Raw genomic sequence first — 15745 nt, 5'->3', positions numbered from 1 at the left:
ATGGGTGGGTCATAGGTCCGTGTAAATTCTTGGTAAGCCCACAGTAGGTCTTTTGCAACCAAACAGATTACACTGTCTGGTAGGCTGAACCCAAAAATCTCTCCTGTCTTTAAGAGGTTATGACTCCCTAATTAATAATTTGGCCTTGATTACGAGTACCCTGAATTAATCCCAGTTATTTACCCAAACTGGAATCGCCCTTACCGGGGGTCATGATAAATCCAGGTGTTGAGAAATAACAGAGATTACCCCACAAAATGTAGGAATCTGTGGCTTCTTGCAAGTTTCGACTGGCTTTTTACATAGAAAACTGCCAAAATCTCCATGTGAAAAACAAAATGTGTAATTTTCGTGGGCCCAGTGACGCCCAGTACAAGGCCATCCGCCTTTGAGGTCAATAGTGGAATAAAGAAAGCCACACAAAGTTACTAATTCTACAAGGCATTGCTTCCTAACGCCTCATATTTGAGTTTAGTATGGGTAAAAAGTCCAACGCTTGGTTTATCTTTCAGTTTGATAAACGGTGTGCGTGAGGATGCCCAGGAGGTTCAGTATAGTGCACCAATATGTGAGATCCGAGCAAAGTTTCTGAGTGGTTGAGGCGCGATGTTGGATTTGATGCATAATACTGGATTCAGGGCATCAGGCTAGATGTAAAGTGTGAGACTAAGTTAGAGGGTTATGATTATGGCAGTGCAAGGATGCAGTGTGTAAGAGTGTACACGGTTGGGCGACCACCTGCCTTCAGGTCATTATGACCACTATCTCCTGCCCTAAACTTCTCACCTACAAAAGCATTGGATTCAGTCGTGTTAGTCTAATTAACGCCAAGCTTCACAAGCCAGTAGCTTGTGAGCTATTGGTAGCTCTCCACCTACCTGTAAGTAGCTGCCCTCTGTGCAGCCCATTTTTATAAATGTGAAGCTTATGCTTGTCTGAATATATGTATACCAAAATAGAAAAGTGTGCATCTGAGACGAACGTGTATGTTTTCAGACCTCCTGTGCTTATGTTTGGAGGAAAATGGTTGAATTTCTAAAATATGTTTAACTATGATATTTACATGAAAAATCATGTGAATTGGGGGGGGGGGGGTTACTAATATTATTGCCTCTGTGCCAGGGGCATTGCAGTTATGGTTGCTATGCATTAGTGATGTAAATGCATTCTAAATAGACAGAGCCATTTTTACATTGCTTCTGGCCACCCTGCCTGATGCACTCAAGCGAACTCTGTTGACAACGTTGCGCTGAGGTGACCAGTTGCGCAGGCCGTCACCTATGTAATCTTGTCTGATTTGGTCAGTATTACAACTTTAAGAATATTAGTAGCTCAGAATGATTTTCATTCAGCATAAGTAGCTCTTATTACAGAAAAGGTTGCAGACCACTGAATGAGCTGAAGGGAATTGAAACAAGACTACATTACCCGAAACTCATCAGGCTGTCACACAAAAGTCCAGGACTGGAAATTGTATCCGTAATGATCTGGAGGAAGGTGGTCACCCAATTATATGGAATATGAAAGTGGATGCGAGAATGGATGTGTAGGTGAGTGACGGGAGGAGGGCTTGGTCAGAGAGAGTGACCAGAAGATGGGACAAGGAAAGTGAGTGGATGGGTGTCAGACTGATGCGGGAAACATGGACAGAGTGAGGATGAGTGTAGCGGATGTGATTAATCGGTGGCTACGTGGAGGAAAGGATGAGAGGAGGTGCTGAGAGCACAGAGACCTATGGTCGGCAACTTGCAGTCTTAGAGTTTCAGATGAGAATACTGTGCAGCAAATGTGCTCATACCTCTTCTGAGGTTTATTCTATGTAAGATCATTTAGCTTTTTTGATGCAATTTATTTAGCTCTGGCATTAGCCAAAACCTTTGATTTTACTAAAATGATGTGTAATATGCTCACCTATAGAGGGCTTCAGCCAGCCCTCTTCATTCAGTGATCTGTTATAGTGCCATTCACATTTTACTTCTGCCAGCTACAGCCTGTAGCATGGGACAGTGGGTCAGCCCGCTTCAGCATTTGGTTAGCTTCATTGTGAGTGACTGCATTCTTCCCGTCTCAAGGAGCGCATTCACTCATAAAGTAGTTCCCGTTAGTGCCTGGGAGCTACTGCAGCAATGGGCACTTTTTTGAGACCCAAAAATATTTCTGCTTGTAGCAATTTTTTAAATAAATATAAATGAGGGCCTGGCAGCTTTCCCTGCAAAACCTGTGACGAAACAAGCTTTGGCAAGGGTAAAAGGCTAGCAGTAAACCCCAGACCTATTGGTTTTTGCCAGTGCTTGTTTTCCTAATTACAGTTTATCTGAAATTGACCTATTTTTTCATTATCTTACTTCTAGTTGTGTTTTCTAGTAATTCTAAAATAACACTCATTGGAAAGTGTGCCATGCCTCCAGGTACACCCTGCTTCTCTGTGTCATTGCTTCGGGCCCTTCAAACCAGTATCTGTCCCTCGATATTTCTTCCAAAAAGGTAACTTCTTTTCCTCTTTCTCCCGAGTCAGACTAGCCCCTTGTGCACGCGGTATTGAATGGGTGAATAAATGAAACTCCTAAGAGTCCTGTATGCCCGAGCAGAGCCTTGGGGCTTGTTCTGGTCGCACAATGGCCGGTCTTCATTCCGCAGTGATATTAGCTCACAATGCACTCAGAGATTTGATCACCTTGCCTGCTATTAATGACATAACCCATTGATTTTTCCTTGCGCTTTATGCATCCGCCCTATCGGGTTCCATACGAGTTGCTTTCCCCTGACACTGTATCTACCCAGAGTAAAATAAATGCTGTTTTTGATACACCTGACATGTGATAGCTCAGGAACAGGATGCTCTTAATCCCAAAAGTATACTCCAACGTTTCCCTATAAAAACGTAGCGAAATTGTGTAAAGAGATCTGTATTATTAATTGCATTAATCTTTTAAATGACATAATTGTGGAAAGCTGGAGCTGCTAACCTCGAAGTGTTTTAGAAATAATGTTATTACTGTCTTAGATTCATTTAATATTGAACCAATATGTTTTCTGGGCTCTGTATCTTTTAGTGAATCTTATATTTCAAGGTAGGAGAGGGTATCAGCTGAGTAATGTCTCCTGGGGGTGAAATAAGCCGCTTTGTGGTATCATGATACATGAAAAACTCCACTCCCCTCTGCCGGTAAGAACTGTCAGCTCTGAATCATTGCACAGAATCATAACACCTGGGGCCTGGCGTTTGAGCAGGCTGCCGGAGCAGAGCATGGAGGTAGTGCACTAGGACTGGCCAACCTGTGACGCATGAGGCAAGCAGAACACTCTGCTTCCTGTTATTGGGGGACATTCGGAAAGGTGTGGGGACCTGGATCACCATCCAAATGCTGATGGATCCTGAACCAAGTTTCCTGCCTTTCAAAGGTTTTGCAGCATCTGTAGTTCTAGCCTGTGAATTGTTTCTACTCAGGAACCACCTCCCTTCTTCACAGCCATAGTCCCCCAGAACCGAAGAATGGACAACTGTACATCTGCGCCCAGCCTACCACTCTGCAGAGAAGAGACTTCCCCGCCATTTAAAAAAAAAAAAAAAATATGCAGAACATTTGCAAAATGTCCAAAATCTGCAGAAACTAAGAAATTTCAAAGGTACTAGGAAATGTACATTTTCAACCGAAAAATCTGGGACGCCAATGTAGATGGGTGTGTCGGGACATGGATATCATGTCTGGTCAAGGTGCTCAGTTTTCAAGGGTTAAGAGCCTTCCTCAGTTGAGGAGAGAAGATATTATGCACTCCAGAATCGTGTATCCATGCTCAATTTTTCAGTCTATGTGAACAGTAATGTGTGTTTGTAAACTCTCGTGCTTGTTCTCAGTTATGTTTTGATATTGAAAACAGGCAGCAACTTTTTTCCAAATTTCTGGGAGGTTTTATGCACTCCCGAGTCGTGTATTCTAGCTCATTTGTTTGTCGATTCTGTCATTGGTAGCAATAATTTTTGTTTGTAAACTCTTATGCAAATGTTCTTAATAATGTTTTGATATTGAAAATGCAGCTGTAAATTGTATCCAGTTTTCTGAGACTTTGTATGGAGAGGTCCACTCTGTGCCTCAGTGGCCTCAGCATTAAGACAGCTAAATTTCACACAGTATTTATTGTGTTAGATTGTACATTCACAGAATGTATACCTATAAGGCTACCAGAGGATCTGACAGGGCATTCCCATGGCTTGTTATTCTTGCAAATTCACAGGCCTTGAACTTAATTACTCTTGTGGAACAAGAGCCACTTGCAATTAAGCAAGTATTTCAGGAATGACGACACCCACTTCAAGTATAAGTGAGCGAGGGCAAACCATTGTGACCCCCCCCCCCCCTCTCAATCCTTCTCTTACTAGAATATTCAGAGTAAGAAAATCTGAAATTCGATGCATAGCGTCGTCCAAGTCTCCAGCAGTACCCTGACCTCCTGGGGTTTTAACCTTGACTAGCATGTGGCTTAAAGTTCTAGGACTGCCTTAGATACAACACAGGACTGGTAAGTGTAGGGGCCGTGTGAGAAGGGAAATTTAGGTTTTGGGGGGCAGACTTTCAGGCTTTTCAAACATTTTAAAGGTCCCTTTACCAGTAATATAATGTGTATGTGAAAGGGCCCATAGAGAAGCTCAGAAGGACAGTGGCATTTAAGATCTTAGTTTTGTACGCCTTAGCTCCCCAAACTATAGGCCATTTTTAAGGCTATGATATAAGATGATTCAGCTAGCAGCATAAATTCTCTGTTTTGCTTCCCAAAGCCAGTGTCACTACTTTGTGTGCGGTCTGTGCCTCCACCAGGAAAGAGTACATGACTTATCATACAGGGAAAGTGATACAAAAAAACAGAGTGTGGACAGCAGATGCACAGCTGGGCAGCATGTGTGTCTGAAAGAGCCTTTATAAGTGTTCCCAAAATAATGTTTTTTGAACTGTTTGTGAGAAACCAGGTGTGCGTTCTTGTTTTTATATGAAGCAAATTAAAGAAGACAGCAGAAAGCCTGGGTGCCAGATAAGACTTGTCTGAACACGGGTTTTCCCACAGCCGCTGAGATTTTGTACACTCCTCCGTCTCAGAGACGTAATACATGAAATTCCCCAGTTTTTCGTATTACAGAGGCGAGAAGACCAAAAACTCCACCCACAGATGAAACTCTGTGGAGTCTTAGTCTTGCTAAGCAGGCCACAAGGTGATTGAGACAAATGCACAAATGTGTCCTAGTTCTCTGACAAGGCAGACCTTTCCAGAGGAAAAGCGAAGATAATGTGTCTATAGAACAAGATACTGTGGTCTTGATTATGAATAAGGCTCCCTGTTTTCCGTTTTTACTGATTTTTGCAGATAAATACAGACCGTAAACTATTTATTTTCTTCTCTGTATTTTTTTTAAATGGAAATTGGGTGCTTTTTGAGTGATTCTAAATACACTTTGTCATGACTGCCAGGCCATTAACTATGTGGATTGATAGGTAAGGATGTTAAAAATGAAAGATATTTTAGTTAAAAAAAAAAAAAAGAGGACTTAAACAGCGGGCGATATGTACAAGGCTGATGCTGAAATTTGCATCTTTTCATATTAGTCCATTGATTTATCTTCTGTGGGTGTTCATATTACTAAAACCTGGCAGGCATTCAAGCATGACTGCATATCAAATGGGTAAATAAATGTGGAAATATACCAGTTTCAGCTTTATTTTTTTCACAATACCCATAATAAATATGGATAAATACAGATAAAGTTAGCAAAAAATAAATATGGATAAATGCAGACGGCAATGACAAAACAATAAATACCATAAAGCCGGGAGCCCTAATTATGAGTGAGTCGTTGTTTTCCTTCCCCTACGTAACCCCCCGTTTGCACAGAATTACGAGTTTGGAGGTATTTAACGCATCCGGTAGATTCTGAGTGTGTTAAATCCCTCAACTTACGTTAACCCTTGAAATTTAACAGTGGCAAAGAGTACAGTATTAACCATAACTTGTGGATTTTGGTGTGTTAAGCAACAATATCTGCATTTTATTCCCCAATAACTCGTAATAGCTGTTATTAATCGCACCCGATAAATAACGTAACCGGTAAATATTGTATTTATGAGGTGGTACAAATAGCACCTTGTTAACAAAAAACGTGTAAATGTGTCCATTGGAATGAATGCAGAATTGTGTGCTGGATATTCAGCTTTCTTTCCTTCTGATTAGGGAAGAAAAATGGCACGGCTACTCGGTGCATTATATACAATAGGTGCAGGCAATTCTAGGTGTATATAATTACACTAATTATGACAATTAATGTACAACAAAACATAAATTATTTTTCTTGGCCCTTATTAATAGGCGGTAATTACTAGCAAACTTAATTATACTCATGTTATTGATTTCTAAAGAAGGGAGGTTTATGTAATTCCTGTTCAGATGCAAATGTGTGCCCTGCAGGTTACATGCAGATCTTTTCACGCATGCACAACCCACTGAGCTTTCTTGCTAGAATTTGGACCGGAACCTGCGGGTTTCATACACAGTGTTGCAGCAAATACAGTAATCTCCTGAGTACCTTGTGATGAAAGTTGTGACCATCAGATTACTTCCAGATCTCTGCAGTGATAGCTCTCACCTTGTCTTATCAGCAGGGGCACTGATTCTGTGTGCACAGCGCTGAGGCTAATCCGGTGGGTTAATATTGCAGTAAAGCTGTGGGCATTTTAGTTTTCCATCAGTTTATAGACCATTAAATGAGTTCCACTGAGCAGGCTAATAGTAGCACCTATTATGTACCGCTTTATGTAGCTACAATACTGTGGTAAGAAGCAAATGTAATAAAAGGTGAGTACCAGCATGTGTGCATAAGTGTGCGCGCCTACAAACGTATTTATCACGTGTGGAAAAAGTGGAGGAGGGGCCCTTATTAACATCTGTAGAACTTTAAGTCCCCTGTAAAAGTTGATAATTCATCCAATTAAGCACCAAGGGCCTGTTTCATAACTTTTGAGTAAGATTATATGGCCGGGGATTGCAAGTCCCCTACCATCACGTTGACCCCATTCTCCCCTCTAGAGACCCGGGGGCATTTCCCGTCCCCCCTTTTCCACCCCGAGGCGCAGATATTCAATCAACATCCAACACAGATCTTGGATCAGAGGTCGGATAACCCCGGCCGTATTTTATTAAAATTAAAAAATCATAATTTGAAGAAAAAAAATTAAACATTTCTAATACGCAGAAAACCTACCCATATTCAATAACTTAAGAGATGGAAAAATGGACCGACCAATCATGACCTTACCACAGACCAAGGATACTCAAACATAAAATACGACAAGCAGAATGACGTCGCCCTGTAATACAAAACATAACAATATGACATACTTGACACAACATTGCATTACCTGAAAAGGAAAACACCAACAAATTCAAATCTGCAAGAGAAACCGTTACACAAAACCTACACATTTAACATTTCCTGAAATTGCTGCCTCAGGGGATGGTGGGTGGGGAAACAGAGAAAATATGAGGTTAAAAAGAGGACCTCCGCCGCGTGGACGGATGCATGCAGTGATCCCAGGCGAAGCGGCAAGAGAAAGACTGTGCCACCGCTCCGCGCTCCTTTTAAAGGAGCCAAACAACCAAATACCAGTTTATACAGATCCCGGCAGGATCCGGGACCTGTTCCACCTACATTGCCCTGTAAGTACTTGGAGAGCTTCTGGGGCATTCTCCTAACAACCAATCACTGCTCGCGGGGGCGGGTGCCGGCCATGTCATCGGCCGCGCTGACCTCGCCCCCCACAGGAGAAGCGTCCCGTGGACCAGCACAACCGCCATATTTGCGGTGTGCCCGAGTTCCCGGTGGCGCCCGTCGATATGGCCAGGTATTGCAGAGTCCCCTACCATCACGTTGACCCCAACCTCCCCTCCAGAGACCCGGGGACATTTCCCGTTCCCCTTTTCCCCCAAGCCGCAGATATTAAATCAACATCCAACACAGATCTTGGATTAGGGGTCAGTTAACCCTGGACATATTTTATTAAAATTTAAAAATCATAATTTGAAGAAAAAAAATTAAACATTTCTAATACGCAGAAAACTCACCCATATTCAATAACTTTATACATTCCCAACTACTTGCTAGGTCCCCCTTCTTACCGGAGTGACCTTGCGCAGGAGGCCCGGTTGCCCATCACCCCCTACGCCCTCCAATACAAAAATTGACCGACCAGTCATGACCTTACCGCCACAGGCCAGTATAGGTGACCGGCTATCTGGCCCCCCCTTCCGCCTGCTGACAAAAGGTCATGCCCTGTCCTTTGCCCCTAACATCCAGGCTAGCATGTTTTCCATGAAATACTCATTGCCCAGCTTAGAGAGGTGGACCCCGTCCTGGAGAGAAAAACGCTCCCTCCGAATGCACCCATGTGCAATCGTCTGCAGTCTGGGGGACCGAAAAAGCCTATCAATCCTGTTACTGATTCTCTTGACGGAATGATTCGAAGCCCACACCTACTCACCCCCGCCGTTGAAACCTCGGGATCATGTGAGACCACACCAACACTGCCTGTGAGCACTTCGTGGGCAACCATTCCATTTCCGTCATCAGTGCCTCCACTACTTCTTTCCTACCAGGGTTTACCAGGTCATTATCTCCCAAATGCACTATTACTACGGCGGGTGCCGCTGGAGTCCTAGCTAAAAGAGTACCAAAAACATTACAAAACTGGCATAATCGCAATCCCCCTTGTCCGTGCAGTGACGCCTTGAAAGCCGCCTGGCGGGCCCTGCCCGCGAAATTTCCTGTGAAAAAATGTTTCAACCTGCTCACATAAGAATGACCTACGATCCAGACTTCTTTAGAGCCTGGTCCCCAGGCGGGGACCTGGAATGGGTGAGGCGCCAATGACCGGCGGACGACGGCTAGCTCCCCTCCTGCGGCACAGGACGTGGAAACTGCGAAAAATTGAAACAAAACCAACCATTAGCCAATAACTTAAAGCAGGTGTAAACGCACATAACGCTTGTAACAGTCAGAAGACCAACACCCTATTCTCTGAACTTCATGTCCCTGCAGTCCCCAAGCCGTGGCTTCAGTGGCTGCCCCAATCTTGAAAGAATGGGTACCAAATTTGGATGTATCCAGGCCTGCTGCACCCAGCGCCAACGCCAATACTCTACCAAACTGAAATTTTGTGAGGGGGGTCCCATCCTGATGTATGAATAATGGCCCTCCTGCGCCTTGTAGCCTGTAAGCCAGAAAAGCCTCTAGGTTGCCTCCCGGACAGCATGCGCTCCCTTGAGCCCTTTGCAGAATAACATGGTCACCTGTCTCGTTCTGGTCCGTCTTGGACCTGGGAATTGATAGCGATACAGATCCTCCATGCAGGTGAACATGTGCAAATTGCATCCCACCATGCCAATCTTGCTTGTTACGTGCCACCAGTTCTCCCACCCTGAAAGCACCATAGAGGGCGAGGGAAAAGGCAGACCTGAAAAGCTGAACCTCCCCAGTGGATCTACATACTTTCCCCACTGCCTTCATCAGGACTGACAATGCTTCCACGCTATTTGGGTGCTGGATGTTCGGCTGGGAACCTTGCAGGTGCTGCCACCCTTTCAGAGCCCTTTGTACTATAAAAGAGCCCGTGGGATCCATATGTCCCTGCATCTTTGCAAAACATGCTATTGTCGCCATGTGGCGCCTGGCGCGTGCCACAGAGCACCCCCATCCCTCAATTCCTTCAAGAATATTATGACCAACTTTGGCTCGTGCCATGCCCCCTCCCTGCCATCCCCCAGAAAATTGCAGTAGGTGGTAAAAGCCCCATCATAGGCCCGCCTGGTCCTGGGTACTAGGCTAGCTGCCACGAGGTCCAATAGGTTGGGGTACCAAGTTGCCAAAGATACTCTGGAAAAGGCGCTGGACTGTCCGCTGCTCCTGGATGGTGGGACCTGAAAACCTGCATCTTGAAACGAGACAATGCATCAGCAGCGTGGTTGAATACTCCCCGGACATGCCTTGCTCTAAACATCATGTTTAATCTCATGCATTGAAGTAATATCTCTTTTAACAAGCGAAGCATCATCCTACAATTAGCAGACTACTGATTAATGCATTCCACTACTGCCGTATTATCAGACCAGAAAACCACCGATTGATTGCGAAACTGGTGCGGCCAAATGTTCAGGGCCACCAACATGGGAAATAGTTCCAGAAATCCAATGTTACCAGTTATACCGGCGTCAACCCACCAAATTAGCCAACGTTGTGCTGCCTATTGTGGGCTTAGAATTGCACCAAAGCCCTCACTCCCAGCAGCGTCTGTCATGAGACCAAGTCCGAGCTGGACCTAGCAGGGCTGGGCCACACTACAGAGCCATTGAAGTCACGCAGGAATGCCATCCAAATCCACATATCCTGCTTAACCTCGCTGGACAACCGAGTGTGGTGATGCTTCTCCTTCAAACCAGACATTGCTTGTGCAATGGAACGCGAAAAGGGGAAGGCCATTGGAATGATTCTTAGCGCAAAATTAAGCATTCCCACTGCCTTCTGCAGTTGATGTAAAGTGACCTTTTCCTTGCTCAGGCAATCTTCCAGTGCTAGCGTGAAACCTCGTACCTTACTCAGTGGCAGGCGTGATACACCCTCCACTGAATCCAGTTCTATGCCCAGAACCTCAATTTGCGTGGCCGGCCCCACTGTTTTCCCTGGTGCCAGGGGGACCCCAAACTCACGCAGGAGTGCGCAGAATGCTTGTAACGCCCTGCAGCACTCCTGGGACCCTGGCACCCATATCAACAGGAAGTCATCCATATAGTGCAATACCCAGTGGTGCCCAGTCACCTACCTGAAAACCCACTCCAGAAAAGAGCTGAATTTCTCAAAATATGAGCAAGAGACAGAGCACCCGAAGATGTGGAGGGCAGGAACAGGCGCAACAATATACGCGTTATTGGCCTGCTGGAACGCAGCGAGGGGTTTAAGGCGGCTGAATTTATGGAAGCATGGTTCAGGGACCACGTGGTGCCTGAGGGACTTTCCCCATACTTTTGCGTCAAACGGGCTCACAGAATTCCAACCGGACCGCCCAGACCTGGCGCGCCGCCCCGCCCTTGGATAGTAAAAATCCTAAACTATAGGGACCGCGACGACCTACTACAGAAAGCGAGAGAAAAAGCACTAATCCAATTTGAAAACCACTGTATATCACTATACCCCAACTATACCATCTTGGTGCAGAGGCAGAGATCGTCCTATCAAGCGGTAAAGAAAAAACTACAGAAAGCGCAACTCAAATATGCACTTCTGTATCCAGCCCGGCTGAAAGTTATTTACGACAAAAAGACTCACTTCTTTGAAAGCCCAGCAGACGCCGAGGAATGGATGGAAGTTATGTGCATTGGCTCTAGCCACTTGGACCTCTCTTCTCAGGACTCGGTCTCACTCCCTAAACAGGGCTCCCATCGATCCCAGAACTCCAACCAGAGTAAAGGCGGCGCCGGTCCATCGCCCGACCAACAACGTCATGACCAGGAGGGGGCCCTTGCGGTTGCTGGTGCATTCCGTGCAGATTCAAACAAAATCCCCACGGATTCGGAGGACAGCACTCTGAATTCGGACTCTGAACACATTATAACTCTCTTCCTCACGATTACACCCCGGGCAGCAGACAACATAATTGATAACTGAACACTAACGACGAATCTACAATGCCTCCAGAAATATCCTGTGGTATACGCTTTTACAGATAGCACAGACTCCCCATCTCAGAGCCTGTTTTCACAATTGTACATACGAACATTATCACTCTGCTATAGCCGGTTTATTAATATGGAGGGCTCAAATTGTTTGATGCAGTGATATAGATTGATCTCCTCTGTAAATGGGAACAGAACTATGTTTTTGTGGGGACTTCGGAATTCTCCTACAAATGATTGTGTAAGACTGGAATACTGTCCTTGACAAGTCTACTTATAACACCCCCCCCCAGGGCAGGGTTCCGTAGAGCCGCCAGGTTGTGGACCTCACTATGACTATGACCATGACTAGGGGCGGCCGCCTCCCTACTAGCGTATGCACCGTTATCTGTTATGTATTGCTTGTGCATTATTGTTGGACCCAGCGTAGTTCAGGGGCTGAGCCAAGTTTTGTTAATGTTTCGGGGAAAGGGGACTTCTGGTCGAGCTTGGTCTACTGGCTCCTCGTGCGCTGGAGCTCCACACTATACACAGGGGCATGCCCAGGACTGTTTCCACTTTAAGGTCTTACAACTTAATCATATGGAACATACGTGGGATGGGGGCGATTCAGAAACGTCATCGTATACATGCATATCTCCACAGGCATAAGACACATGTAGCGTTCCTCCAAGAATCCCATTTAACTGAGTCTGAAACACAAAAAACGCGCAAAAAATGAAGAGGACAGATTTACTCTACTAATTATTCGGCTTTTGCCAGAGGTGCGACCATTTGGATACGCCACGGGGTCCCATTTCTTGAGCTGGAACGCCGAGTTGATGACCAAGAGAGATATATCCTGTTGAAAGGCACGCTTGATGGTTCCCTGGTGGTCCTCGGCAGCGTTTATGCCCCTAACTTTGATCAGGACCGCTTCCTGCATAGACTAGGAGCAGCATTAGTGGACTGGGATGGTATCCTCTGGGTACTGGGGGGAAATTGGAATGCTGTATTGGACACTGCCCTAGACAGGCCACATCCGCCTTTACATGGTACGAATGGTAGTAAATTGGCCGATCAGTTCACGGCATGGGCTGAAGGATGGGCACTCTCTGACACATGGCGATGCCTCCACCCCACCCACAAAGAATACTCATTTTATTCTTCAGTACACAGCCTCCATACCAGAATTGATAGATTTCTTTGCTCTAGATCCATCATCACTCAGGTCTGCCAGTCCACATATCTAGCAAAAACCTTCTCCGATCATAACCCTCTAGAGTTCACACTTAACTGGGATAATGTGCCCACCCCAGTGCCCACCTGGAAGTTGCACCCACAACTGCTAGAAGATGCTCCATTTCGCACAGCTCTTTCCAACACTATAACTAATTATGTAGCTGAAAATTGGAGCACAGCCTCCTCTAATTTAATTGAACGGGACGCCCTGAAAGTGGTGGTACGGGGGGCAGCGATAGGGCAGCTGATAGGAGCCAGGCAGGAGACACACCTACGTTTACTGAGCATCGAACAACGACTGGATACGCTTGAACGAGAGGCGGTGACAGACCCTGACAAAAAAGAGGCGTTGCAGTCTGCCCATATAGACCATGCGGAAACACTAGAGACACTGCGAACAATAGACCATAGAGCATTCCTACAACGGAAACACACGGAGGTGGACAGGTCCGGCGCACTGCTCGCTCGCATAGTTGGGGACAGACCAGATTCACCAATCAGAACTAGAATCCGTACACCTATGGGACATATAGTCCATACACAAAGAGAAATAAACACAGCCTTTTATGATCACCTTGGAGCACTTTACGCACCACCCAACCCTGTGGAGGGCCCCTCTATAGCCTAGTTTTTACAGGATCTCCCCTTTCCGGTAATCCCCGAAGACGTACGAAAAGACATAGATGGCCCCATAACCCAACAAGAAATTTGAGCTGTAATTAAGGGTCTGAATCTTAAAGCGCCTGGGATGGATGGACTACCAGTTGAATTTTACCATACACACTTAGAGACCATGGTACCCATACTGGAATCAGTATACAAAGTTGCCTTTGAGACTGGTCACCTACCACATTCCACCATGCAAGCATTGGTCACATCGATACCCAAACCGGGACGTGACTGCTTAGAGCTGTCTAATTATAGACCCCTCTCCCTGCTAGCCACTGAATATAAAATTTTAAGCAAGGCCCTTGCAAATCGTATACAGCCATATCTTAATACACTCATACACAGTGACCAATGCGGGTTCCTACCGAACCGTAGCACATCCCTTAATACCAGACGGTTACACTACGAAATGCAGGCTGCCCCATATGCTTACCAGTCTGCGGGATGCATAGCATTAGACCTCAGGCAGGCCTTCGATTCCCTCTCTTGGGACTTTCTGTTTGCGACTTTGCAACGTTTTGGGTTCCCGGACACACATCTCAAATGGGTTTGCTTATTATATATATCCCCCACAGCCAGAGCACGCACAGGCAGTTACATCTCAGATCAATATACTATTCATAGGGGTACAAGGCAGGGGTGCCCACTATTCCCCCCTGTTGTTTGTGCTCGCGCTGGAGCCCCTGGCTATAGCACTTAGAGGTTCAGCGGACCAGCTTGGCATCCCCATTGATGATGTAGATCATCTAATATCCATTTATGCAGATGACATACTCTTGTATTTGCGAGATCTGACAGCTGATAATACCCCTCTTCCCGATGTATGTGCCAATTTTGAACGCCTTTTGGGTCTGGCTATGAACTCCGGGAAATCTACTGCATACTTCTTTCGGGAAACACCATACCCAAATAACCTGCAGTTTGGCGACTACACCCTACCGGTGGCCCCCACCACCTTTAAATATTTAGGTATTCATGTATACAGAACGCAGACGGATCAAATTGAAGGCAACATAGTGCAAGCAATAATGGCCCTTCATGCCAGTGTGGTCTTCTGGTCATCTTTGCCGTTATCAGTGATGGGAAGAGTCGCCATCTCGAAGATGGTGATGCTGCCTCGCCTATTATATTATTTCGTAAACTTGCCTGTGGTTCTCCCACTGTCCATTTTTAACACACTGAATACTATACTGGTGAACCTCATTTGGGGCACAGGCTGCAGACGAATGAGCCTGCGGAAGCTCCAACTGGAGACCCGAAGGGGCGGCCTGGGAGTCCCTGACTTCAGGGCCTACTACTACGCCAGTCAGCTCCAGTGGCTATCGAACTGGACTGTGGGGAGAAATCTGCAAGAGATCGGGTTTACGCCACATAGACTAGACCGGGGCGAGCTGCACTCACTACTATTGCCTAGGGCCAAGATTCCTACAGATAGCCCTGCCCTACTGAAGACTGCCCTACAATGCTGGAGGAAGGTATTATCATACCTCCCCAGCGACCCCTTACGCAACGAACATCCCCCTCCTGGGTATTCCCACACCACAAGGTAAACTCAAGAAGGCCAGGATACAGGACTGGGCAGACATAGGGGTGGAAGACATTGGTGCATTCTTCGGCGATGATACCATGCTGGATCATGACTCCATTCTGCAGGCTACAGGCGCACCACCACGCTTATACTTACTATACGCTACAGTGTCACACTATATTAGATGCGCCTGGGCCCCACAGCGGAGTGAACCCCCACAACATAATCTAGTACACCTCTTATACTACATGGGAAATGGGGGACACTTGGTCCGTTGGTTATACACAGGTATCCGAACACATGCAGCAATCGCATTCACGTCCCTTAGGGCGCACTGGTCCGAGGACTCTAATATTGAAATTACTGACAAGGCCTGGGAATGTATGCTTGAACACCCCAAAAAAGTGTCACGTAACGCGAGACTGAAGTTTATCCAGATGATGGTCCTCCATAGAGCATACCTTACCCCTGAGAAGATTCATCGCATGTTCCCAGACTCCCCCCATCACTGCCCCCGCTGTTAGGGAGATGAGGTGGACTTCCTCCATATGCTATGGTCCTGCCCCTGCATTAGAGGTTACACAAATCTCGGTCCCGGACGATGCTTTGAACTGCCTCACAGGC

The sequence above is a fragment of the Triturus cristatus genome, chromosome 12 (genome assembly GCF_964204655.1).
Source record: "Triturus cristatus chromosome 12, aTriCri1.1, whole genome shotgun sequence".
Classification (NCBI taxonomy): domain Eukaryota; kingdom Metazoa; phylum Chordata; class Amphibia; order Caudata; family Salamandridae; genus Triturus; species Triturus cristatus.
The sequence above is the reverse complement of the archived record's forward strand: the minus strand, read 5'-3'. Positions refer to the sequence as shown.